At 37.8% G+C, this 27,533-nt stretch overlaps 1 pseudogene; it reads left to right on the top strand.

The window, feature by feature from the left end:
• The first annotated feature begins 4,293 nt into the window (after nucleotides 1–4,293).
• Nucleotides 4,294–26,596, top strand: LOC133746075 (uncharacterized; annotated as a pseudogene).
• The last annotated feature ends 937 nt before the right edge of the window (nucleotides 26,597–27,533 follow it).

Here is a 27,533-nt window from a genome sequence, read left to right as displayed (position 1 = left end):
ACATCCATGGCGACATGGCCATGGTTGGCGCCATTTATGGCGTTATCACAAAGGACTTTCGCGGCCCTACGGTGGCTAAGGACAGCGGCAGCGCCAAATGCGGCGGTAGCGGCGGTCACACTAAGTCCGGGAATCAATTTTCGATTTTTGCTTCGTTTCGCTCAAAAGAATGGATGTCCGTGTGAAGTCTTTAGTAGACGGATCATCATATCATGACTAGGATGATCTATGCTGTCGTGGCAAAGCCAATATGTGTCTAAATCCAAGAGATCTTCTCTCATAACTTTATTGAATTTAATAGCTCGAATAGTGACATAGAGTCCACTAGAGAGACACATAAACTTCTCTAAGATGCGCCTTTGTTAGCAATCGTTAGAGGCATTGCAAAGGAACTCATTTCCGTTCTCTACATGCATTTCGCATGGAATCCGTTGGCTATTCATAGGTGTGATTTGCCTTAGGAGCGTAGATAGTTACTGTGACAGTAATCAAGGTGCCATTTGGCAAGGGGAACTTGGGCTATTCCATGTCCTTGAATTAATACTGATGGCCCAGCCATAGTAGTCACAAAGTCAATGCTCAGAATCAAAATAGAGTCATAATGAAAAGAACTCGAAATTTTATTCATAAGCCAACGGAGTTACATCATTGTCTCTTTGGCCAGAGAAAATCTAATCCAAAATGCTAGCTAATGCAAAACAATGGTAGTCGTCTAACTTCTTTCGGTAAGTCCAAAATAAATGTGACCAGGTGAGTAGAGAGATGTCGATGGAGCAAAGCTCGCTTAAGTACCACTAATCTCATAACCTTCCTAGACATCACACTTACTTTGGGTGAGCCTACTTTGAAGAAAGACTAAACCATTGGCATCTACTACAAAAATATATATGGCAATTGCCTATTACATCTCTTGGAAAATAAAGACTTAAACAAAATTGGCGATCTATTGATCTCAGCCAGATTTGTAGTCTTCAACCCTTCACTCTAGATCATCTCCTTGATCTTCTTGTTCCACATAGTGAGCTTCTCTTGCTTCACAATATGCTTTGTAGGCGGTGACAATTTCTTCACGAGCTCTACAAATGTGTGCCCAATGACCGGATACTCCACATCGAGAACATCATCTCTTTGCTCAGACTCCATTGATTGAGGCGCTTTGAAAGCGTCATTTAGATGGCTCTTAGTATTGGTGGCACTACCAACATGGCCAGAGGCGTTGCCTCCCTCTCTCTTTCCACGTTAACCTCTTCGGTTCCGTGTTTGCCTATTATGACGGTTACCTTCCCGAGTAGAGCGATTATATATACCAGAACGTCCAGAAGTATCCCTGAGATTAGGGTTTCACTCTTGGCTCATTCTCTTAGGGGCGCGACTATAATTGGACTCCGGAATATGCTCTGTTTCCACGGATCTCGAATTATAGTTCTTCACAAGGATGTTGTCATGCTTTTCAGCGACATTCATAGCTCCAATAAGCTCATGAAACCTTGTGATCCGTCCTGCAGGAACATCGATTCGATAGTTCTTAGCAACCATCAATGCAGAGACCGGGAAGGTAGAGAGAGTCTTCTCAATCAACATCGCATCTGTGATCTCTTGACCACAGAATTCCATTAAGGATTTAATGCGAAGTGCTTCCGAGTTGTAGTCAAGAACTGACTTGAAATCACAGAAGCGGAGGCTATGCCATCTCACTTCTAGGTCAGGAAGCAGGGAGTCACGGACGTTGTCAAATCTTTCTTCGAGTGAGACCCACAGCCTTTTAGGGTCTTCTTCATTCATACACTCGTACTGGAGCAAATCATCCATATGACGAGTCATTAGGATGACGGTTTTCACTTTATTTGCCTCTAAGGCTGCTCTATTTGCTTCCAAAGCTTGAGCTTGCTCAATAGTTAGCATGTCCTGGCTAGGCTCGAGAATCATATCCAAGATTCCATCAGCCTTGAGATGCTGACGGACATCACGAACCCACCTGCGATATCCAGAGCCAGTTGTTCCCAATGGAGCGAAGTCCAGTTTGTTCAGGTTATTCATCCTGAAAGAGAATAAGAAATTAGGGTTAGTTTCGGAGCGAAAAAGGCTACCACGAAAACAATATAAATTTCTAAGCATAGTCGCTTCCAAGAAATTTAAGGATTTCTGAGCGTAGTCGCTTCCAAGAAATCCGATTCCAAGAGGAATTGGATTAGATCGAAACAATGATGTGTTTGTGGTCGATCATAACATCTCAACAAACTCTAAGTTTGGAGGACTCTACAAGCTCCAAGCTTGGAGTGAGCACGAACCCCCACAGTTCGGCTATTGGTCTCCCCTATGATGAAGAAAGGGGGGGGGGGTAGAAGAATGGAGATTGCAAGTCCCCGAGAAAAAGAAGAGAAAAAGAAGAAAAACTCAAAATCGGGAACTTATAGTAAAACATACCTCTTAGGAGTTAGGATTGCGGAACGTATTTGGTCCTTGTCGTAGGATTGCAGCGTGGTCGCGGAGTCGCGGGGGTCGCGGAATCACAGATTCCCGTGGTTGTGAGGTTGCGGGGTCGCGAGCGAGTTGCGGTGACACTGGGGTCGCAGGGTCGCTGGTGAGTCGCGGTTGCGAGGGCATGCGAGCGCGCGCTGGGGCAGAAGGAAAACAGGACTTGCGGGCGCTGCAGGGGCAACGAGGCTAACCTGGTAGGGTTAGCGTTGAGTTGCGACGCTGGGGCTGCGAGGGCAGTGGTAGCGCAGGCAAGGCTAATCCGGTGGAGCTTGATCAATTTCTGGGGTTTTGGTTTCTAAAGCTAGGGTTAGGGCTCGTGCTGATAACGTGTTTTCTCTTTGAGAGGAATTTGATGTATATTCTCATTGATAATAGGGGCCTCTTTATATAGAGGATTAAAATGCATAGAATCCAAATCATACAAGGGAAAGTAATCATACATTGAATAGGAATCTAGATCCTTCTAATGTAACCCTATTACCACTAGGTCAAGTAACCTAGAGTTTGGGCCAGACACAGAATAGAGATTTACTTAAACAGGCTCAAAATATTTTTCCCTTTCAAAAATAGGAAACCAAATTTCAGAGGTCTCACAATACTACCCAAGATGACACATCAGATGGTACTGCTGACCCGAATATATAATATATTGGAGGATATTGCCAACCAAAATACTGTCCAGAGGGTACTGCCAGCCAAACTATTACTTCGAGAGATTCCTCTACTCCAAAGAAGGCTATGGCGTGTCTAGTGAGGATTATTCTCAAATGAGCCTGTTTCCAGTAAATTACTTTTAGCTGCTTCGACCAAGGGTAACAAGTATTACCTATTACCTAAATATATTATTTATTCACTGTCGTAGAATGAAATTATGATTAATCATACAGGAATTGAAGGAATAAAAATAAATTGAAGATTCCTTAAAAGAAAAAAGAAAAACAAATCGAAGATTAGATTTGGTTATTAAAGATTGCAGGAACCAAAGAAGAACATATTTAGTCGATCATAACAGAGAGGATATTAATGATATGATTTGTAAATATTCATCAATTGCGGTGTTAATGAACCCGTGTATGATAAATCTAAATGGTATCCTGAATTAATGTTACTTTGGGTATGTATGATTTGAGATCAAATATCATGGACAGAAAAAGAGTTTCGCTCTTAGCCAAAAAAAAAAAAAAATGTTGCGATTTATCCAAACAAATACAAACAGAAGATGCATCTCAGTATAGACTGTGATTCAGTATTATACTTAACAATGGTCAAAGTGCTTGTCCAAAGAAAAAAAACAATGGTCAAAGTGCTAATTTGCTAAGTATTCTATATATAGAACGAAATAATTATGCATCGTTAGATATTTCAAATGTATACCAAACGATGTATTAATGATTCATGATTTTAAGACTTAAATATTTCTAACAAATGCACATATTACATTTTCCATAAATGTAATGACATTGAAATTTCTTAATAATCTGACCCAATTATATTTATGACTGAATCTTGACAGTTCACCAAATCAATAAGCAGACCGTTAAGATCATGCATGAGATCACTTCCTAATTGTAATTCGGTAGTAATTAAACAGCTACCTAGCTAAGTCTCCCCTCCCAACTCATATAAATATTTTCATCTGTTTCTCAACAAAGGAATCATGCTTCACCCACATCTGGTTCACCAAACACAAATGTACAGTGGTAGCGACAAAGTAAAGCAATCAATCAGAAGAAAGTGAAAGCAACGTAGAGAATATCTACATATCATCATAAGCCTAGCCTTTTGTTTGTTGTTCACGGAAGCTTGGCCAAAAAGTTCACATGTCGACCTTTCCTGTTGGATTAGGCAAAGGACAAATCCGCACCATTTTTTCGCTTTCCACAATAACATGGATTTCGGCAAAGTTGGGTACCATGATTCTCCTCCTCTTCTCCAGCCAGACATTTCTGGATGAGGATATATTCATCCAAGCCACTGCTTCAGAAAATACAACAGGCCTGCAACTGCATATCTTCAATCAATATGTAAGTTTAGTCCGAAACTCAACCATGCACCAGTGTTTTACGTACTGTTGGAATAGATGAACAAAGCCGGTGCATGGTAGAAATAAGTGGTCTCTGTATAATAGTGTTCTTACCATTTTGATTTAAACATTGAGGTAAGGAATCAGTTTCTGACCGATTTTACTTTATATGCGCAGGTGGTCATGGATAATGGCATTCTCCAAGTCAATCTTTCAAAACCACAGGGGATGGTTACTGGAATACAATATAAAGGCATCGACAATCTGCTTGAAGTTCTTGAAGATGAAACCAATAGAGGGTACCGGCCTCTTGCTTGCTACTATTTCATGTCATGATACAACATAATTTTCAAATTAAGGATTATATTAATTGATTATTTTCAAATTAAGGATTATATTAATTGATTATGACATACAAGGAATCTCAATATAACCCCGGTTAGATAAGGCATGTTCAGTATTCAATGCTGTATGTATCAATTCACGTACGACTCGCTTTATTTGGAATCCATATAAATAATTCCTTCCCTAAGTGGCTAGTCATGATGAGAAAATAATTACGATTACTTTTATTTCAACCAAAACGTACAGAAAGATGTATCTAACTAATGTTTTAGTCAATATATGCATGCATGCTTATCAACTCATAATATAACGATGTAGGTACTGGGATATGGTTTGGTCTGCACCAGGAATTACGAGAAAGAAAGGCGCATTTGATAGGTACTACATTACATAGAGTGATTGTCTATTTAATTTGGTCAATAAGATTACTACAATCATCGATTATGACAAGAAATGTTCTCTTGCTAGATAGTTGAACATGCATTTTGCTCAACTATAGTGTTCTACTAAGACCCTCTAATAAAATAATGCAAGTTTTCTGTTTAAGTTAACATAATAAGCTTGCTACATCTATGTGCAGGATGGAAGGAACAAATTTTACGGTTATAGTGGAAACTGAGGATCAGATAGAGCTTTCATTCACCAGAATGTGGGATCCCTCTTTAGAGGGCAAAGTTGTCCCTTTAAACATAGACAAAAGGTCTTTTATATTACACTAGTTTCCTTTGATTAATAGGTGATTAAAATGATAATAACACAATGACATGTGAATTTTGAAGGTTCGTGTTGCTTCGTAACTCGTCGGGTTTCTACACTTACGCCATTTATGAACACTTGAAGGAATGGCCTGCTTTCAACTTGACCAACACCAGGACTGTGTTTAAGCTCAGAAAAGACAAGTAATTTACAACTTCCTCCATTTTTTCTTTTATTTACTCAACTTTTCATTTTCTTCCTGGGTTAGTTGGGAGCTTAATTCTTACCCCATATATAAACAAAGAGATAAAAGAAAAATGTACGGCTAACCTTTCTCGTGATTTCTGATCCAAAAGACAACAAACGGTCGCTTTCTCGTGATGGTTATGATCCTTTCAAATATATCTCATGCAAGCAGATCCAGAAATATTATTAAACCTCCAATAGAGAGGCACCAGCTTTAGCTTCAACAAAGAGTAAATCAATGCATTAGGATTTAGAACCTAACTGTAGTGTAGGATTTAGTTTGTGTTAGGTTTGTCTTGGCCAACAAACCCAGGAAGGTCGAGAACGCTGGTCAATATTTTATCCTCGTTAGCTATTTAACCTCAAATGATTTACAAACTTATACTTCTAAGTAGGTAAACGTGTTCACTAGTGAATATGAGGTTTTTAATTGTAAAATTTGTTCATCATGTGTGTTTTTTCATTAGTTTTGATGTTTGCATAGGTTTCATTACATGGCAATATCAGACAGCAGGCAAAGACACATGCCCCTTCCAGATGATCGGTCAGAAAAAAGAGGGCAAGCCCTGGCTTACCCGGAGGCGGTCTTGCTCGTCAATCCGGTCGAGCCAGAGTTCAAAGGAGAGGTATGCATTGTTTTCTTCCTGATATAACTTATAAAATAAATAAAATAAAACAATAAAACCTTGCACTGTATTTATATTGGACTTTTATATTCACATTATCGATAAAATTTTCTTGCGCACCAAGAATTTGACACGCCATAAAAAATGAGCATAATAACCCATAATTCAATGGTGCCAACTGATATGTTGGCAAATACATGATAATAGTCTAGCAATAAAACATAACATCTTTGATACAACAGAGTTAGGGTTTAGTGTTGCGACTAACTAATCACATTAATCTCCTTCTTCTACTTTTGGTTGATCTATTTTTCAGGTGGATGACAAATATCAATATTCGATTGAGAACATACATAATCGGGTGCATGGATGGATAGCAAATGACTCACAGGTTGGATTTTGGCAGATTACTCCCAGTGAAGAGTTTAAATCTGGAGGTCCCTTCAAGCAGTGCCTTACTTCACATGTGGGACCCATCACCCTTGCCGTAAGTATTGTTCAACAAGTAAAGTTGTTTTTTGTTGAATATCTGTTATGTTGTTAGGTTCTGAATCTAAATGATGCTTGTAATTAGGATTCTTTATACACATAACGTTTTCTCTACTACAATATGATCGAAGATCACTAAGTAACAATATGCAACTACCATGCTAATTTCGATTGCAATGGAATAATCAACAGATCTTTCATAGTACCCATTACTCAGGAGAGGAACTGATAATACAATTTGGGTCCAATGAGCCATGGAAGAAAGTGTTTGGCCCAGTTTTTTTCTATCTTAATTCTTTGGTTGATGGAGCTAACCCTTTCCAGTGTCTATGGGAGGATGCTAAGCAACAGGTCCAAAGCTTCAATATTTAAAGTTATGCATATAATTACAACTTCAATGGGTAAATGGGTGGAAATTTACTATAAAAATAACATTTTGCAGATGAACGATGAAGTTGAAAGGTGGCCATATGATTTTCCAGCTTCAAAGGACTTTCTGTCGCCTGAGCAACGAGGAACAGTTAGCGGCAGACTATTGGTCCGCGAAAGGTACTTACTTTGCTGATTCTTAGCTTATATATAATTGAACTTCTAGCCTGATATATTGTTTTATAAGAATGAGTGCAATCTGCTCGATAAAATGTCTCAAACGACCGGCAAAATTTATTTGTTTGAGAGCTTTTTCCACTTGGGATTGTCTAGAGTACTTGGATGTTTATCATACACTCATTTACATCTAATTGAACCAAAATTACAATTTAGTTTAACCAAATTTACAACATTAACAACAAAGTTATCACATTTGTTTTACACATTTACATATAATTGAACCAAATTACTACATCGACAACAATTTGTTCATAAACTTGTAAAAATATAGTAGGTGGAGTAATTACCTGTAATAGAACTAAAATTACTCAAAAAATAACTTTATTTACCACAATGACAACAAAATTGTTGTCAGATCTGTAAATTAGTGTATCACATACATACAGATACCGTAGAATTTCCCTTTCCGCTTGCCCTATATATCGAGAAATGTTCACAAGTTGATCAGAAAAATTTTCACCAAGTACGTATATACACTTGCATATATAGGTATGTTACGGATGATAAAGACGTACCGGGAAATGGAACTTTGGTAGGATTGGCAGCTCCAGGAGTTGTTGGATCGTGGCAGTTAGAATGCAAGGTACATTATTTTAAATCTCTCATGCAAGGTCTGTTAAGATAGCAATTTTGTATTTTCACATAACATATTTTCATATAAAACCGTAGGGTTACCAATTCTGGACCAAAGCAGACAATAATGGCTACTTCTCTATTCATGGCGTACGCCCAGGGACCTATAATCTTTATGCATGGGTTCCTGGTTTTATTGGTGATTACCGAGATGTTTCTGAAATTGTTGTAACTCCAGGTCTTATTCTACTTCGATCTTTACATAAATTGTCATACATAATATTTTGGTTTATCTTATACTAATGTAAATTACGCTGCAGATGTTGATGTTGATGTGGGTACACTTGTATATGAGCCTCCACGAACTGGCCCAACTCTGTGGGAAATAGGCGTCCCCGATCGAACTGCAGCAGAATTTTACGTCCCAGATCCTAATCCAAAGTACATTAACAAACTCTACGTCAACACTGACAGGTTTGTTACACTAGTTGGTAATTATCTTCTTAATGATTGGAAAAGGTATGTTATGAAACTTATGTGCTTATTATGATCGACAGGTTTAGACAATATGGATTGTGGGAAAGATATGCAGAGTTATATCCTGACAATGACTTGGTATACACAATTGGAGTTAGCGATTATAGAAAGGATTTCTTCTTTGCTCAGGTTACCAGGTTCGGTTACTCTTCAATTGTTCTTCTTCTTTGGAAAAATTCATGAAACCACCGTTACTTAGCTACTACTACACATGCATGCCAGCTTCTAGCGTATAGTAGAAAAAATGATCAATTAAATATCGATCTACTGCTTGTTTAATAGCAGGATTTCATTTAATATTTAATATTACGTGTTTCCAATTCATATATCATCAGATAACAACATTAAACCTTGTTTTATTGTTCGCAGGAAGACAGGTAATAACACATACAAAGGATCAACATGGCAGATTAGGTTTAACCTAGACAATGTGGACAAGAACACTACCTACAAACTACGAGTATCACTTGCAACAGCACATGTTTCTGAATTACAAGTATTACTCTTGAACTCGATTAATTTTTTATTAGCTTTCCCTAAAATCATTATACTCACGAAAATTTCAATCTCATATATATATATATATATATATATATATATATATATAGGAAAATTCTACAAAATGTTAATGTATGACATGCATACAATTGCCTTAAAAGTGGTAATTTGAGTCCTCAAAATAGTAATATTAGTTCTCAAAGTGGTAACATGAGTCCTTAAAGTGGTAAATTTTCTCAGTTACCACATGAGTCCTCAAAATAGTAATATTAGTCCTCAAAGTGGTAACATAAGTCCTTAAAGTGGTAAATTTTCTTAATTTACCATATGAGTCCTCAAAATAGTAATATTAGTCCTCAAAGTGGTAACATGAGTCCTTAAAGTGGTAAAAATAGTTGATGTATGAGAAATGTTAACATACCATAGCTTTACCCATATATATAATATCTATTTAGATGCAGTACTCGAAAAATGTTCTCTTTCCAAGAAATAGTACATCTAATATTTTACTGCGCACTTACAAAATATAGCAAATGATTTATTTAACTAGATAACATAATATGACGTGTACATTTTATATGCAAGGTTGTTATTCTAATAACAATCTACTGGCTTGATAAATGAGAATTGGTTGAGAATGAAAATCTGTCAACATAGCATATTAAATTGTTTTACTTTAGTATTCTAGTGCATGATCATGTAATTAACATATATTATTATTTGCTAATGATAACTTTTTTTTCAACTCTTCAAGGTTCGGATCAATGACCCCGATACAGAGAATCCTCCTCTATTTACTACCGGACAGATTGGGAACGACAACACGATCGCGAGGCATGGAATTCATGGACTGTACAGGCTATACAATGTGGTCATTCCAAGCGCTCAGCTAGTCGAAGGGAACAATACCATATTTCTAACTCGAGAATTGAGTATCAGCCCCTTTCAGGGAATCATGTATGATTATATTCGGTTAGAAGGCCCCCAATCTTCTAATGACAACAATACTATTGGATTTAGTTCATAGAAAGAAATAAGAAATTAATCATTCATTTTACTATGTAGCCACTAATCTGATAGTATAGAAAAGAAGAAAAAAATATTTCTCGTACGGAAAAATTTTATAGAAAATCTCTTCATCTATTTCTGACTGGAGTGAGAGTGAAAACTTCACGCTCAAGAAATTGACTATGCGTATTCAAAACTTGAATCGCTGTTTCACAAGCTGACCTTAAAAAAGATGGTACCTGCAAAAGATAATTCAATGCCTAAGTCAATGATACATAGGTAATCTTGATTCTCAGGACGATTCTCCACCTTCTGGAAGCGCCGCTGGTGCATCAGGCGAACGAGACATGTCCAAAGATCGTAGATGTAGATGAGATTGATTACTTGCCTCAAATGTTCACTTTACCAAGTATTTATAAGCAACTTGAACGAAATCTCGACTAGTGTGCAAAGTCCTCAAGTCATGCGTGGATTTACTACGTCACTCTCAAGTCTCAAGATAACATGGGAGAATGCTTCCCGCTCGCTACGGATTCGGTCGAGCTGACTGGTTCCGCCTTATCTAAATTCACCTCGAGAGGATTTCTTCTTGAGGGGATCTAACAATTTTCAGAGCTCCACAAATAGATCGGACCGTCTCTCTTTTAGCTCATCTCTTAACTAGAACATGATTTCACCACACTATGATCCGCCTTGAAGAGATTTCACATCACTTTGATATGTCTTGAGGGGATTTCGATCACCTCACTTGGATCTGTCTTGAGCGGATTGCACCTCATTTAGATCTGTCTTATGAGGATTTCACCTTATTTAGATATGTCTTAGGGGGATTACACCTCACTTAAATCCTCCCTGAGGGAATTTTAGCTTGAGAAATTTTTCTCAACATGTTTGGCTCTCTCTATCAAGCAATTTTGTGACTAAAATGGTTTTAAATTTTATTTTATTTATTTATTTATTTATTTATTTATTATTATTATTATTATTATTATTATTTAATATCCCCACAATGTTCCCTTTTAATGAGCTTTTACTTTAAGGCTGTTGTTTGTCTTTTCAATAATTCCCTTCATTTAGGGAACTCTATTTCCTTTGTTTTTGGGAAATTATAAGTTTTTACCGTAGACTTGCTTATTTACTATGTCTTTTCATAGTCTGTAGGCTTGCTTAAATAAGTGAGCATGGGTACTGTCAAATGATCGGACCTAATCTATGTATCGCTGTGGTTTTCCACAAACTCTTTATCTACCCAGAGATGGTAGAGGGAGGATATGTAATGGTCCTTTCTGGCCTGAGAATTAATATATATCGACATGATATTCTTCAAAAAAAAAAAAATGAGCTTAGAGTGGGAGAGGAAAAACTCTTCAAGCTTTGCCGTCGGACTTTCACAACTTTGTCAGTTCTGAATATATCGTTTGAGGTTCGTCACTGTTACCACCTTGATGTGATCCTCCTATGCATAATTTCTTGTCAGTGTCTTGATATCTCATGCCTCAATGAATTAATTTCATACTTGCGTGACCCTCCTTTCAGAACTCTGGACCACCTCCTTTCATAATTTTTTGGTGTAGTAGATCTAGTAACGCATGATTTGCGAATTTTGCACACCATTGTAAGCACTAATCGAGATATTCGTTTAAACTCAACTATAAATACTTGGTAAAGTGAACATTTGAGGTAAACAATCAATCTCATCTACACCTATTACAACGTAAACTTTCACTGGCTTAGACATCATAATATCTTTAATTTGCAAGTTCTCCCTTCTCAAGCTTGGCTTGACAAACACCGATCTAAGTTCTGAAGACGCCTAGTCAATTATTTGACCGTGAAGTTTTTGCTCCTACTCCAATTACAAAAAAAAAAAAAAAAAAAAAAAAGTGAGGAGTTTTTCCGCACCAAAAGGTAAAGAATCAAATTTACTCAAAAAAACATATAGGGGAAGTTCACGTTTCCGTTGGACATAGTTTTCAATATTGGCATTGGATTGCATATTGTGTTCTGGTGCACGCATCACGCTTGTAAGCAATTTGCAACCATTAGTGCTTTATTGGTTGGTGAATGTGATTCTTGATGTGACACGCACGTTGCAAGATCACATCCTTTTACAGTTGAGTTTTACCGTCATATATATTTGCTTTCGAAGGTGTAAACTCACATGGAACTACATTTTGATGTCGCCCAGAACACATGCATATGCTTGGGCGACCAACGTTGAATTGTCCTAAGTTTACATCATTTGTTGAGTCTAATCAAGTAGTCGTTGGAGGGTTACTTTCATGTGAGTTTATGAAAATTGAGCTTTAGCGATATGTTACTTCCACTGGAATGACTTCCAATGCAGTCAAGCTAACTTAATCTTGAAGATAAGCTCCCTTGAGTCCGTGACCTTTAGCCTCTAAACAACAATCCAACATCAACATCCAGATCTTATAATAGAATATAGACAGAAAACTACAAATTAATCACATACATTTTTGGTTGTTTATTACAGCCTCGTTCACATGTATTTGAAGATGTTAGCAGATATTCCAATGTCGTTTGATCGAAAAGTAACTAATTGAAGAAGGATACAAAGAACTTCACGCATTATATTATACATGTGTAAATAAGAACCACACGCAAGGGAAAAGTAAAGAAAGAACGCATCTTTTGATCAACTACTAAGTTGAAGCCAACCATTATATATAACAGATTAATGATGAAGAAGCAACGCGCGTGTACGTCTTTCATAAAATTCAGTTCTGCCTACAAACCCATATTGAGATTTTCTTAGGGAGGTCTTCACACAATGTCGTCCCTGGGTGTGCAATTGCATATTCAGGACCATCATGTAAGTCATGCTCTAAGGTTTTCATTTTATTTATTTATTTTTATTTTATTTTATTTTATTTTTTTATCGTGAGTGTATGGTTGTATGCCTATAAATTGTATGAAATGTTTGTTAAGAAAACATGTATAGAAAACTTGCTAAAACCGATAAGTTTTATAATCGATTCTCTTTTTTCACACATTTAATTAAATAAATTAAATATTACTTCAATCAAATTTTCATAATTCCGTCAATTCATCAAACTTTCAAAAAGAAAGCAATATTATACATATTATCCACTACATAATTAAATGATTAGAAAAAGGAAAAATATACTAATAGGTGAAAGAATGATGAGTTTTATGTTTTGTGCTACTTTTGAAGTAAATTTAGTTTTATTTGTATCCATCAGTCACATATTAGAGTTTGAGTGACAGAAGTTTCAAAGAAGAATCTACACTTTCACTTAAAGAAGAGTTTGGTGGAAACTTTTATATACTGCAAAGTAAATTCTTTTATATACTGAAGAACTAGTCAGCTTTGAATTATTTATATATTAATAAACTTTAATTTCTTCGAATATTTCATTACTATGTAGAGCTAATGAATTTTTTTTTTCTTTTGTATATAAGCTAATTAATGGATTCTTTTTGAGTTTTTGGTTAGCATTTTCAGAGGTTAATATATGTTTCCATCACACAAAATTTAGTATTGCTCAACATCATGTTAATTTTATCTAGTAAAGCATCCTTCGTCATACACTATGCATTATTTTTTCATTCATCTTTTATCGATCAATCAGTATGTGAGAAGGGGATTCAAATTAACTTGAGGCACTTTCTACAAATACCAAAAGAAATCAAAATACTAATAGACTAACATGTACCAAATAACAAATATATTATATACACACAATGCATGCAGGTGATTATGGATAACGGCATACTCCAAGTTACATTATCAAATCCAGATGGAATTGTTACCGGGATCCAATATAACGGCATTGACAATTTACTTGAAGTTCTTGATGAAGAAGCTAATAGAGGGTACGTACATAGCTACTTCACCTACTTGCAACTACTTACAATTCGTTCCTCTTTTCATGATCGAGATACTACAATTTGAACTTTGAAGGTATTGGGACCTCGTTTGGAGTGAAACGGGAAGTACCGGAACAACTGGAACCTTTGATCCGTACGAGACTACTACACCTAAACGGCTAAACTCTAACACACACACACACATAACATATATGTATGTGTATATATGTATATGTATACATATGTGTGTGTGTTTGTGTATATAGGGACAAAACTCACCTCGTGATACGTAAGTTTCTGCATGTGAGATTTAACCATGTTTATCCATTGCAGAATGATAGGAACAAAACTCACCGTTATAGTGGAAAGTGAAGAACAAGTAGAGATCTCATTCACCAGAGAGTGGAATCACGAGGACAAGAATGTCCCGCTAAATATAGACAAAAGGTTTGATTAGGTGATGCCATAGATAATCTTTATATACATACTGTACGATATGACAAAAAAATGATATGTTTTTCAGGTTTGTAATGCTTCGTAATGTTAAGTGAGCTAATATCAACATGAAGAACAAAGTCTGTCATGAGTGGACTATAGTGTAGTTAGCATTATCATTAGTGTAGTTAGCACTATCATCATGGAGTTAGCATTATCATTAGTGGAGTTAGCAATTCCTATATATATTAGCAACAGTTTATTCTGTAATCTTCCTATATAATCCTCTGTTTTGAGGTAAATGAAACAAGACAATTAAGTCTCTCAATTGTGTTATACTTAACATGGTATCAGAGCATTTTTGCTCTTGAGACCTATACCCATTTCTAGAAATCTAGATTACCTATACCCATATTCCGCTGCCAGAAACACCAAGAGAAGAACTCTGTTCTTCATCTTACTCAGTAACCAGAAAACATAACCATACCAGTGCCAGTACCCAGTGTCCAGAAGAACTCTATTCTTCACACTACCTATAACCCATAACCAAGTTTTTTGCTCAAGATCGAGCACAAGCTCATACCCAGAATTGACAAACATTACCTGATCTCTTTATCGCTGGTGACCTCGGAGATTTTGACTTTGAAAAAATTGGCGTACGACCTATCGCCAGGACACCTTGCCCGGACTGCGATCGCTGACCTCGACTCTCTCCGCCTGCAACTGGTTCCAGTAAACTGCAGTCTCTCTGTCGCTCGGATCCACCGCTTGCAACTAGTTCCGTTGCCGGGAACTAAACTACAGTCGAGCTCCGCATCTAATAGATCGGAATCCTCGTCAGACAAGATTCTCCGGCGGAGCTTCAGAGCCCAGAAGAAGGTCCATCATCGTAGCGCTCGGCTTGCTCCGCAAGCTTGGCCGTGTAGACATGGTTCTCAGCCAAGGAGGTCGATCTCGCCCTCTCTTCTTTAAATAACTCCTAAAACTTTGATTTGTGCACGTGAAGAAAGCAAAAGTGGATGCTCTGTCGGCCATCCTTGCCTCTATATCTCCACCCACCTACTTTCCTGTTTTGTTTTATTCCACCCACCACTACAACCCCACGGCAACTTCTCTACTTTTCCTTTCTCCTGTCTTCTTTACTTTATTCTTCCTTTCTCCATCCACAAATCCACTTTCTTTTTTAATAAAGAAAGCTTTTTAGCCTTTTCTTTTTCTTCCTCTACTCCATCATTTTTTTTTTTTTAATTTCATTTGCTCACTATCACTCGGTGAGACGTTCCAAAGCCTTATTTGTCAATTTGTTGCTGATTTGGGCCGGCCCACTTCACCAGACCTATTCAAAAAAAAAAAAAAAAAAAAAAAAAAAAAGGTAAATTGGATTAGAAATTTTATTCTTGTACCGTCGAGCTTACTCGTTCAACCACATAGGTCCATCCAATTAATGGGGTGTCTAGGTTGATTGGATACGAGAAGTGCTAGCAAAGGGTCTCGTCCCCTGCTAAACAAGTGAGCTGAGCTCCGCCAAAATCGTTCCTCTACTACCTGGCTTCATTAAAAGGAGTTACCGAAAGGTTGCTCGATAGGCAACACCCAAGAATCAGATTTCTCTTCTCTTTACTTAGATCTGCCATGCATACTCAATACCGGCCACCACATATTCGTAATTCCCAGTCTTCACCATCTGCCTCCTCTTGGAAAGCACCACCTCCAGGACCTATGAAATGCACTCATTGTAAGTCTTTGAAGCATACTGTGGATAATTGTTTTCCATTGAAAGGTTATCCAGAATGGTGGGATAAGCATGTTGCCCGTCGTAAGGAAATCCAAGCGAAAGAGGAAAAAGGATATCGGCCCAAAGGTAAACCTAAGGCGACCCTTCCAATTGCCTCACCAGCTCCGGAAGAACCTACTGAAGGTGATTACACTAGTGACCCTGCCTTCACTTTCATGACTAATTCAGGTACACTGAGTTCCTCTCTGTCTAGTGTTTCTGACTTTAATTGGAAAGATATGTGGATAATTGATTCAGGCGCAACAGACCATATGACTAATGACTCTAGGAACCTTCAAAATTTGACCCCCGTTCAACGATCTGGCGTAACCAATGCAAATGGTGTTTCCTATCCTATTACTAGTGCTGGATCTGTCATTTTGACAGATTCTATTACACTTGATACTGTTTTACATGTGCCATCATTATCACATAACCTTTTATCTGTCAAACAGATAACTAAACAGTTCTATTGTTGTGTGATTCTTTACCCATGGTGTTGTATATTTCAAGACATCCTAACAGGGGAAATCATTGGGCGTGGTATTGAGAAGGGGGGATTGTACTACATGGAAATGACATCTGCTGGTAATCGTCGTGTAAGTGAGGTGAATCAAGTTCAGAAGCATTCGTCTACTGAAGCAGAGATCTGGTTATGGCATAAAAGATTGGGACATCCATCCTTTGGTTATCTTCAAACTCTACTACCTTCATTGTTTAAGCATCATAAAGCATCAGACTTTAAATGTGATACTTGTATTTTGGGCAAGAGTCACCGTGTGAACTATCCTTTGAGTTCTACTAAAAGCATTGCACCTTTTGATTTAGTTCACTCTGATGTTTGGGGGCCAGGCCCAGCAACCCCTTCTGGTATGAAATGGTTTATTCTCTTCGTTGATGATTGCACCCGAATGAGCTGGATCTATTTGATGAGACATAAGAGTGATGTGTTCTCTGTGTTTCAGTCCTTTCATGCCATGATCCATACCCAGTTTCAAACTCCCATTAAAGTTTTACGCTCAGATAATGGTGGAGAATATGTCACACATACCTTCCGCCAATATCTCAACACTCATGGAATCATACACCAGACCACCTGTCCTTATACACCTCAGCAGAATGGTGTGGCGGAACGCAAGAACCGCCACATTCTTGAAGTTGCCCGATCTATGTTGCTTGGAGCTCATATGCCAGAGTATTTATGGGGTGATGCCATCCTTACTACTGCCTACCTCATAAACCGACTTCCCACACAAGCTCTCTAAACCTCTCTTGGGGAAAATAGTCCACCACCAAAAACACCTATCCAAGCCTTGTCCAAACACTTACCTTTACCACCTACCCATGCCCTTGATCCAAAGATTTTTGGTTGTGTCGCTTATGTACATATCCATCGAAACCAGAGAACTAAGTTGGAGGCTTGTGCTGAAAAGTGTGTCTTCATTGGTTATGCTTCTACTCAAAAGGGATATCGGTGCTTTAATCCCATCACTAAACGGACATATGTTACTATGGATGTCACGTTTTGTGAACATGATCTCTATTTTGCCCCGAAGACTCCTCTTCAGGGGGAGAATCGTGATATAGAAGAGCAGCCTTCGGATATATCTTGTCCTTTCGAGATAATAGACAATCAAGTACATAGTGACAAATTACCAACTGCAGGCGCAGATTCACCAGATTTTGCGATAACTGAGAGTAACAATCACTCACCAGTATCAGAAGGTGATACAGACGACACCCTCCCCCCTTCTACTACTACATCAACTCCAATGCCCCTTCAGGATGATCCAGAGGTAATTACTGACCCTGCCTTTCAATCCCATGATAATACAAATGTTGAACATTCCCCTGAAATAGGACCAAGTAACACCACCAGCATGTATCAATTGCCATTTCGAAAAAATAGAGGTCAACCAAAGGCTCAATATGAACCAGATCCTAAAGCCAAGGCCAAATATCCCATAAGCAATTACATGTCATCCCATAGGTTATCCAAGTCATATGCGTCTTTTGTATTTCATTTATCTGCTATTGTCATTCCAAATAAAGTGCAGGATGCTCTAGCAGATCCTAAGTGGACTAAAGCTATGGAAGATGAAATGGAAGCCTTGCAAAAAAATCACACATGGGAACTAGTGCCAAAACCCGCAGGGAAAAGAACAGTAGGGTGCAGATGGATCTATACATTGAAGTACGCAGCTGATGGTACACTGGATAGATACAAAGCCAGGTTGGTTGCAAAAGGGTATACTCAGACATATGGTATTGACTATCAAGAAACTTTTGCACCAGTGGCCAAGATGAATACCATTCGAGTACTACTGTCATTAGCGGCTAACCTAGACTGGCCTCTGAAGCAGTTTGATGTAAAGAATGCCTTCCTACATGGAGACTTGAAGGAAGAAGTCTACATGGATCTACCTCCTGGCTATTCTCTACCTTCACAAGCAGGAATGGTGTGCAAGTTGAAAAAGTCCCTTTATGGACTAAAACAGTCCCCCAGGGCATGGTTTGGAAGATTCAGCCAATCTATGAAACAGTTTGGTTACAAACAAAGCAACTCTGACCATACACTGTTTCTGAAGCACAGGAAAGATAAACTTACTGCACTTATCATTTATGTTGATGATATGATTGTGACAGGAAATGACCCAGAAGAAGTCAAGAAACTGGAAGCACATCTATCATCTGTTTTTGAGATGAAAGATCTTGGAGGACTGAAATACTTCTTGGGAATTGAGGTGGCTAGATCAAACGAAGGCATTACCCTATCTCAAAGGAAGTATGTGGTTGACTTACTCATTGAGACCGGTTTACTAGCATGTAGACCAGCAGATACACCGATGGAGCAAAATCACAAATTAGCAGAATATCCAGACCAAGTGCCTACTAACAAAGAGAGATATCAAAGGTTAGTAGGCAAGCTCATTTATCTCTCACACACCCGACCTGATATTGCATATGCTGTAAGTGTTGTAAGTCAATTCATGCATGCACCAAGTGAAGATCACATGGAAGCAGTACATAGAATTCTGAGGTATTTGAAGACAAATCCCGGTAAAGGGATCATGTTCTCCAAGAACAACCATACAGACATAGCTGGATACACAGATGCAGATTGGGCTGGTTCTATCACTGATAGAAGATCTACTTCAGGTTATTTTACTTTTGTGGGAGGTAACCTGGTCACATGGAGAAGCAAGAAGCAAAAAGTGGTTGCTAGATCTAGTGCAGAAGCAGAGTATAGAGGAATGGCTCATGGAGTATGCGAAATGTTATGGCTTCGTAATTTAATGAAAGACTTGGGATTCAAACCCAAGTATGCTATGAATTTGTACTGTGACAATAAAGCAGCCATTGATATAGCACACAATCCAGTTCAACATGATAGAACAAAACATGTTGAAGTTGATCGACATTTCATTAAGGAGAAGTTGGAGTCAGGAATCATCAACATGCCACATGTACCTACTGAAGATCAACTTGCAGATATTCTTACCAAAGCTGTTTCTGGAAAAGTGTTCCACAGCTCACTAGACAAGTTGGGAATGCGAGACATCTATTCCCCAACTTGAGGGGGAGTGTTAAGTGAGCTAATATCAACATGAAGAACAAAGTCTGTCATGAGTGGACTATAGTGTAGTTAGCATTATCATTAGTGTAGTTAGCACTATCATCATGGAGTTAGCATTATCATTAGTGGAGTTAGCAATTCCTATATATATTAGCAACAGTTTATTCTGTAATCTTCCTATATAATCCTCTGTTTTGAGGTAAATGAAACAAGACAATTAAGTCTCTCAATTGTGTTATACTTAACACGTAATTCATCAGGCTTCTACTCGTACGCCATCTACGAGCACTTGAAAGAATGGCCTCCTTTCAACCTTCCCCAGACTAGGATTGTGTTCAAGCTCAGTAAAGAGAAGTGAGTACTTAGCCATGTTAACTCCTTTATATATATGATCATTGTTTACTGCTGTCATATATGATTGGACGTACAGGTTTCAGTATATGGTGATAGCTGATAACAGGCAAAGAAACATGCCCCTTCCTGATGACCGATCACCAGAGAGAAGCCAAATCCTAAACTCAGAATTCCCAGAAGCACTCCTTCTTGTCAATCCTATAGAGCCACAATATAAGGGAGAGGTAATATCTACACCGACATTAGGATATATATCTATTATAACACACACACACACACAAACTACCCCCATGTTATCCGCTATATTATTATATTTAAGAGAAACTCTCAGTATCATTGCATCACAAAAGTCAATTACGTCTACCCTATGGCGTTGAATAATTTTCAAAATTAATTCTAAGCCGTTGTTAATGGCAGTTAAATTAAAGGAAATGCCCCTATATATACACCTAGGGTTAGCAATTCATGTTCAGATTTTCACCGGCTTATAAACAAGTCGTGTTTGGATTTACCTATATCTGGTGACCTAAATATCTGAAATATATTAAACGAAATTAATGTCCCATAAGTCCAAACTTTCAGGTGCAAGAAATGAGAAACAAATAAGCATTTCCTCGCACATTACTATTTAATCGTGCCACCCGCTTTGTTTCGTGTTTAGCTTACCAATAAAATAAGGTTGAAATAATTTTTTTTCAGGTGGATGACAAGTACCAATACTCATGCGAGAACCAAAATTTGTGGGTTCACGGTTGGATATGCATGGACCCTCATGTAGGGTTTTGGCAGATAACGCCCAGTGATGAGTTCCGATCTGGCGGGCCTCTTAAACAAAACCTCACCTCCCACGTCGGTCCTTATTGTCTTGCAGTAAGCTGAATGAACTTTATACATTTAGCATATATTTAGGGTAATGAAGCTCTCTATATATAATACTGCTTAAACAAGCACCTACCTATCAATTGCATGCTTCCTTTAGAAATGTTTGATCGAGAAGTGATCCAAGGTTTGAGATTTGAGAAGTACTAGAACTTTTATCGAATTATTTGTGTTTCTCATCAAGAGGTTTTCATCAAAAGCATTTCCCAGTAGATATGAGTTTTTTGTATCTTATTCCAGAATAGTGAATTGATCAAGACGGCCTTGAATATTAATGTTACTATATATAATTCAGATGTTTCTGAGTGCTCACTATTCAGGAGAGGACCTTGTGCTGAAGCTTAAACCAAATGAGCCATGGAAAAAAGTTTTCGGCCCTGTTTTTATCTATCTTAATTCTGCATCTGATGCAATAGATTCATCACCACTTTGGGAAGATGCAAAGAAATTAACAGGTTTTTATTTCATATATAAGTTTGTCTCAATTATTATTAGGAGGATATATTTGAAAACAGAGAATCAACAAGTTTCCAAATTATGGTACTTTTCTCTTATTCTATAATTTCATTCTTAAGGTTACTTACGTGCGCGTTTTCAACATTTCAGATGATGACAGAAGTACAGAGCTGGCCTTATGAGTTTCCAGCTTCCAATGATTTTCCAACGTCAAAGCAACGGGGTAATGTTAGTGGTAGAATACGTGTTCGAGATAGGTACTAATTAATCAACTCCGTCATTCTTTTTGTTTCTTTTTCCTGTTAATCATGATGGCCGTTATATTTAATCTAATTAAGCACTAATATGTTGTTAAATTAGCTTATTAACAAAGTTGAACAGATAGAACCACGTAGTTTATATATTTAGATTTCTAATCAAGTTAGTTGAAAGTCTTACGTAAAAAGTAATGGTTGTTTAGCTTTGTTAGCGACAATCACATACTCGGCCATGGTGCTTATGTTGGGTTGGCACCCCCTGGAGATGTTGGATCATGGCAAAGAGATTGCAAGGTGAATGTACTTTCAAACAATCTTTCTTAAATGATACTTTAGATAACATAATTAAAGGGGCACATTAATTATGCCTGATTAATCTTATACTTCAGTATTGGCTTAAATTAATTATCTCCCTCATTAGTTACTTTTCATAAGATTACATGACATGTATATGAAAGATCGAGATATATAATTACCCTCTATTTTTCCACCCTGATTAGTAATCCAAATAGCATCATTTATCTCAATAACACATTATTCTATCTTATCAAAGAATATAAAATTAATCTCTTCCAATATCTGTCTTCGATCCTACGGTTGAGGACTTGAGGTTAGTATACACCAAATAGTATAATTTAGCTTAATAACCAGTGGCGGAACCACTATTTGGTCTGCAGGGGGCCAGACTCCCTGAGGAATTAAACTAATTAGCTAATTAACATGGTCATAATTATATATTTAATATATAATACTAAAACATATGATGAAGAAGAAAACTGAAAAATAAATTGATACAAGATGATGAGATAGAAATGTTAATTACACCTCATAATTATGTACTTATCAAAAAATAATTTTCATTAAGTATTCACTAGCTAAAATATAAAAGAACTTGTTTAATGAGACTAAATCACATATAAGGAAAATCAAATAGAAAATGTATAAGAATGGACGTTGCATTAAGCAAATCAATTTTTTTGTTTGGTAATAAGTATATTATTCTTGCCCCTGTTTTTTTTTTTGAACCAAGTAATCATTCATTCATCTCAAGCCAGAATGGCACAGATACATACCTTCTCTTGCCAATCTCAAGGGCAAGTTTAGGACGTGGTATGCTAGCACCACTCATTAGACAACCAGTGCTCACTGATTAAAAGCAAACCTATAACTATGACAAAACTAGGACACAGTAAATAGGCATAGTTCAACAAAAAACTAACTTTTCTCCTTGTCTTCCACACCCTGGCTAGGAGGTTTGGTTGGGTCCATCCTCCTGGATCCCAAATACGAAACCCCATAGAATTTGAATCCAAGAGTTTGTCCCACGAAAGAGGCACAATCCATAAGAGACCCCGATCTGTTTTGGCCACCCAACACCTATTTAGTACCCAAACAGAGTTGGGCTTCCACTTCTCTCTGGACACCCAAGTCATGCCAGGCATTACCTTGAATATCCAAATTGCAATGGGCCACCACCGTGACTTGGGCCACAAAACCGATCTGGGCACCCAACCCACTGTTGGCCTACCCTCTTCTGCATCCGCGGTCAACATCGCCGCCGCCCAGTGCATGCTGGGCACCGCAGCCTCCAACCGTGCTACCACCTTTCGATCAGCAGCAGTACCAACACCCAGCATCGCCACAACCCGCCATGGTCTTCTCGCTGCATCTGGACGCAACTCAATGGCAAGACCAACGTGCGATTTCACAGCTTCTGCAATTCGAAGTCGAATTGTTGCATTGCTGGAATACCAGATCGCCACCACCTTGTTTTGGGGGCGGAAGCGATCCTCTACCGCATCCCACAACCGGCCAGAGCAGATCCCTTCTAGCTGTGCAAGCCAATCATCCCGATTCTTCAGACGTCCTCTGCGTGGTCGATTGACAGAGGATCTCATCTCCATCACCCACGACTGCCAACGCCGGCCCCCGACGTTCACATGAGAAGAGTATTTCGTAGTCCCCCATCTACATCGCTCGTCACTTGTTGTTGGACGCACAACAGCGCCTTCCTTTGAAGATTGGAGCACGAGTTCGGCCGGCAGAGGCGTATTCTCGACACTCTTAGGGCGGTTATCATTCTTCTCCTCTCGAGGCAAAGAAAGATCACCGATTTGGATTGACGCAAGGGAGCGCCATTGGAAACCTAGCAAGCGGCGGCTAGGGTAGAGCATCTTTTAAATTATTCTTGCCCCTGTTAATAACACATTATTCTATCTTATCAAATAATATAAGATTAATCTTTTCCAATATCTCACGTTATCTGAATCTTTCTACGGGTTGAGGTTAGTATATAAGTTGGTATCATATGCAAATAGTCTATCCATCCTTAGCCATGCACTATACATGCATGATTTAATCACAAAGTTAATGTTAATTGGAAATTACTCAGGTACATTTCATTTTTTCTATAAATGTTGTAAATGTGACCAAGAGAAATGAGACATATCTAGGGTACACCAAATAAAAGAGCCTTGATATACTCGTTGCACGAGTTGTTGGACCAGTTTGTGTGACTAAGGGCATCTCCAACAGACTACTTATTTCAAAATAAATTTAATATTTAGCTAATTTTAGGCTAAAATTCTACTCCAGCAGAATACCTAAACAAAAGTTAAATTTAGCTTTTGCTAAATTTTCTAGCTATATTTAGCTAGGATGAGAGAAAATTTAACTAAAACCTAAATTTAATTTAGAATTTATGTATTCTGCTGGAGCATAATTCAATAGCTAACTAGTTATATTTCACTTTTAGCTATTTTTAGCTATGAATATAAGTATTACTGTTGGAGATGCTCTAAGGTCTCCCTTATTTGTTCTTTATTGTACATTAATTTTGGGGTTGCTCCATGGTGTAGAGTTTGGAAAGGAGAATTTTATCCAAAAAAAAACTGTTTAAAGTTATTGCTTTCTTTGTACCTTCTTTATTCTATTTAATTAGACACGCAGACTAATTACCCTTCTAGAAATACCTCATCAAGTCTCAACTCCTAACAGAATTTGCCAAATTTGAATGGAGTTGTGACTTCAATAGGATGTAATATTGACGGTGGAGTACTGTGGTTTGTGGTATGTTGATTCATTTCATGCCAAATGAGCCGGAGATGTCAATTAAAAGTTCAAAACTCAGAAAATGCTGTAAAACTGTGCTTCAAGAGTTTAATGTTTTAATTCCTCACACAAAACTGAAATGGGCCCTGAAAAAAAAAAGGTAATTGCCTAATACCGAATTAAAGCGACCGAATACCGAAATATCGGTTTGCTCTTTGACCGGTTCGGTTTTGGAGTTTGGCAGCGGTTCGGCCCAAATAAGGTCGGTTATGGGCCGACTCCAACACTATTCTAGATTAGTTTTCTATGCTAGCTTGATTAAAATACTTGCTAGCAGGGTTACCAGTTCTGGACAAGGGCAGACGAGAATGGCTACTACTCTATCAAAAATATACGTGAGGGGGACTACAATCTCTACGCGTGGATTCCTGGGTTTATCGGAGACTACCGCTATGGTTTAACCATTAACATCACTCCAGGTCTACTTCTCTTGTTCTTTTACCTTTCTTTTTCTGAACTCTGATGAATTTATACGTAGAACTAAATTACAACTGATCGATATCATCCATATGTATATATGAATTGGGCAGGTTGTAATATTGACCTTGGTGATCTTGTATATGAGCCTCCAAGGGATGGACCAACATTGTGGGAAATTGGTTACCCGGATCGCTCTGCTGCTGGATTCTATGTTCCCGATCCTAATCCAAAGTATATCAATAAACTTTATGTAAACCATCCTGACAGGTGAAGCTCGAACTTTGTTATATTTGAGCAGTCCATGAAACTTTAATCTAGTCACACCAATCTAACTTCCATCAACTTTTTGAGTTTTTTCTATATGTCTGAAGTTTTGTGTCCTGACATATTTTGTTACACTTGAAGGTTTAGGCAGTGGGGGTTATGGGAAAGATATGCCGAGTTATATCCTAATGAGGATTTAGTTTATACTATTGGAACTAGTGACTATACTAAAGATTGGTTCTTTGCTCAAGTTACCAGGTCAAGTTCTTTATATATTCTCAAAGTTAATGTGTAAATAGAATTTGGTAATCCCATTGATAAGATATTAAAAAACTCATAGCCTTACCTTCAAGTTATTGTTGGGTACTAGGAAGAAAGATGATGGCACGTATCAAGGGACTACATGGAAAATCAAGTTTCAGCTTGACAATGTCAGTCAGACCAAAATCTACAAACTTCGATTGGCCCTCGCTACTGCAAATATTGCAGAATTACAGGTCAGTAACGCTAGAGCGACCATATTTTTAGATCCACTTACGTACATTAGCTAACAACATGAAGTGCGGTGGAGATATACACATGCTAAAGCTCTGATCTAAGTTTCCGTTTTTTTTTCAAATGAAGATTCGCATAAATGATTCCAAAGCAGACCCTCCTCTGTTTACGACCGGTGTGATTGGACACGATAACACAATTTGCAGACATGGAATTCATGGTCTCTACCGGCTGTATAGCATAGACGTATCCAGCACATTGCTTGTGAAAGGTGACAATACAGTGTATCTAACTCAAGCAATGAGCACCAGCCCTTTCGTGGGAATCATGTATGACTATATTCGTTTAGAAGCTCCATCATCTTCAACTTCCGCCTAAATTACATATACTTGCAAATGAAGTGAAATACCTCTGCTGCATGTTGTGTTTGTCAAAGAATAAAACTTTTAAACATCGTGTAACAAAACTTGTTGATCTTCATTTGCAAATGAAGTGAAATATCTCTGCTGTTGTGTTTATTTTTGTTGATTTATTTCTGAAATATTTGTTGGTTCATCATTCGCAATAATATTTTAGCTAGCACTGTCATTATTGTACGTACCACAAGAAATCAAATGTATCGTGCGAAGTAAAGGTGTTACTTTCGACCAAAACGAGGAAGTAACGGTGTTACTAGCTAGCTATATACGCTTGACAAAATTAATGATTTTTGGACAATAATAATCTTTAGTGATAATAAATGGTTATGTTTTGTGTGGATTTCATCTCACTTAAATCTGTCTTAAGAGAATTGCACATCTGCTTTGAGAGGATTTCATTGCACCTTATTTGGATGGAATTTTACCTCGACGAATTTATCTCAAACAAGTTGGCCTCTCTCTCTATCAGACCATTCCGTGACTAAAACCTAAGTTAAAAAATTTTCATCCCCACAATGCCCTCTGTTTTCTTTCCACATGAGCTCAGAGTGGGGTAAGAAAAAACTTTTCAAACTTTACCGTCAGCCTTCACATGCAACTTTGACAATTCTGAATATTTAGTATGAGGTTCGTCACTACCACCTTGTCCTCCTACGCATAATTTCTTGTCAAGGTCTTGATGTACCATGCCTTGATGAATTTCGTACTTGCGTGACCCTCATTTCAGAACTCCAGACCACCTCCTTTCATAATTTCTTGGCCGGTTTAGTGGATCCACTAAGGCATGACTTGCGCACTATGCACACCACTACGTGCAGTACTCGAGTATCGAGATATGCATTCAAACTCACCTATATATACTTGGTAAAGTGAACATTTGAGGTAACCAATCAATTCTGGCCATCTAAACCTACTACAACTCAAACCATCACTGATTTAATCAGGCATCGCAAGTACCCCAAAATACTGATCTAAATTCCGAAGACGTATAGTCAATTACTTGACAGTAAAGTTTTCACTCTCACTCCTGTCAAAAAAAAATAGGAAAAGAGATTTTCTATTGAATTTTGGGAAATTCGTCCAAACAGTGTCTGAACTTTTCCAGACTA

Source organism: Rosa rugosa, chromosome 4 (genome assembly GCF_958449725.1).
Source record: "Rosa rugosa chromosome 4, drRosRugo1.1, whole genome shotgun sequence".
Classification (NCBI taxonomy): domain Eukaryota; kingdom Viridiplantae; phylum Streptophyta; class Magnoliopsida; order Rosales; family Rosaceae; genus Rosa; species Rosa rugosa.
This window is presented reverse-complemented; position numbering and strand designations above follow the sequence as displayed.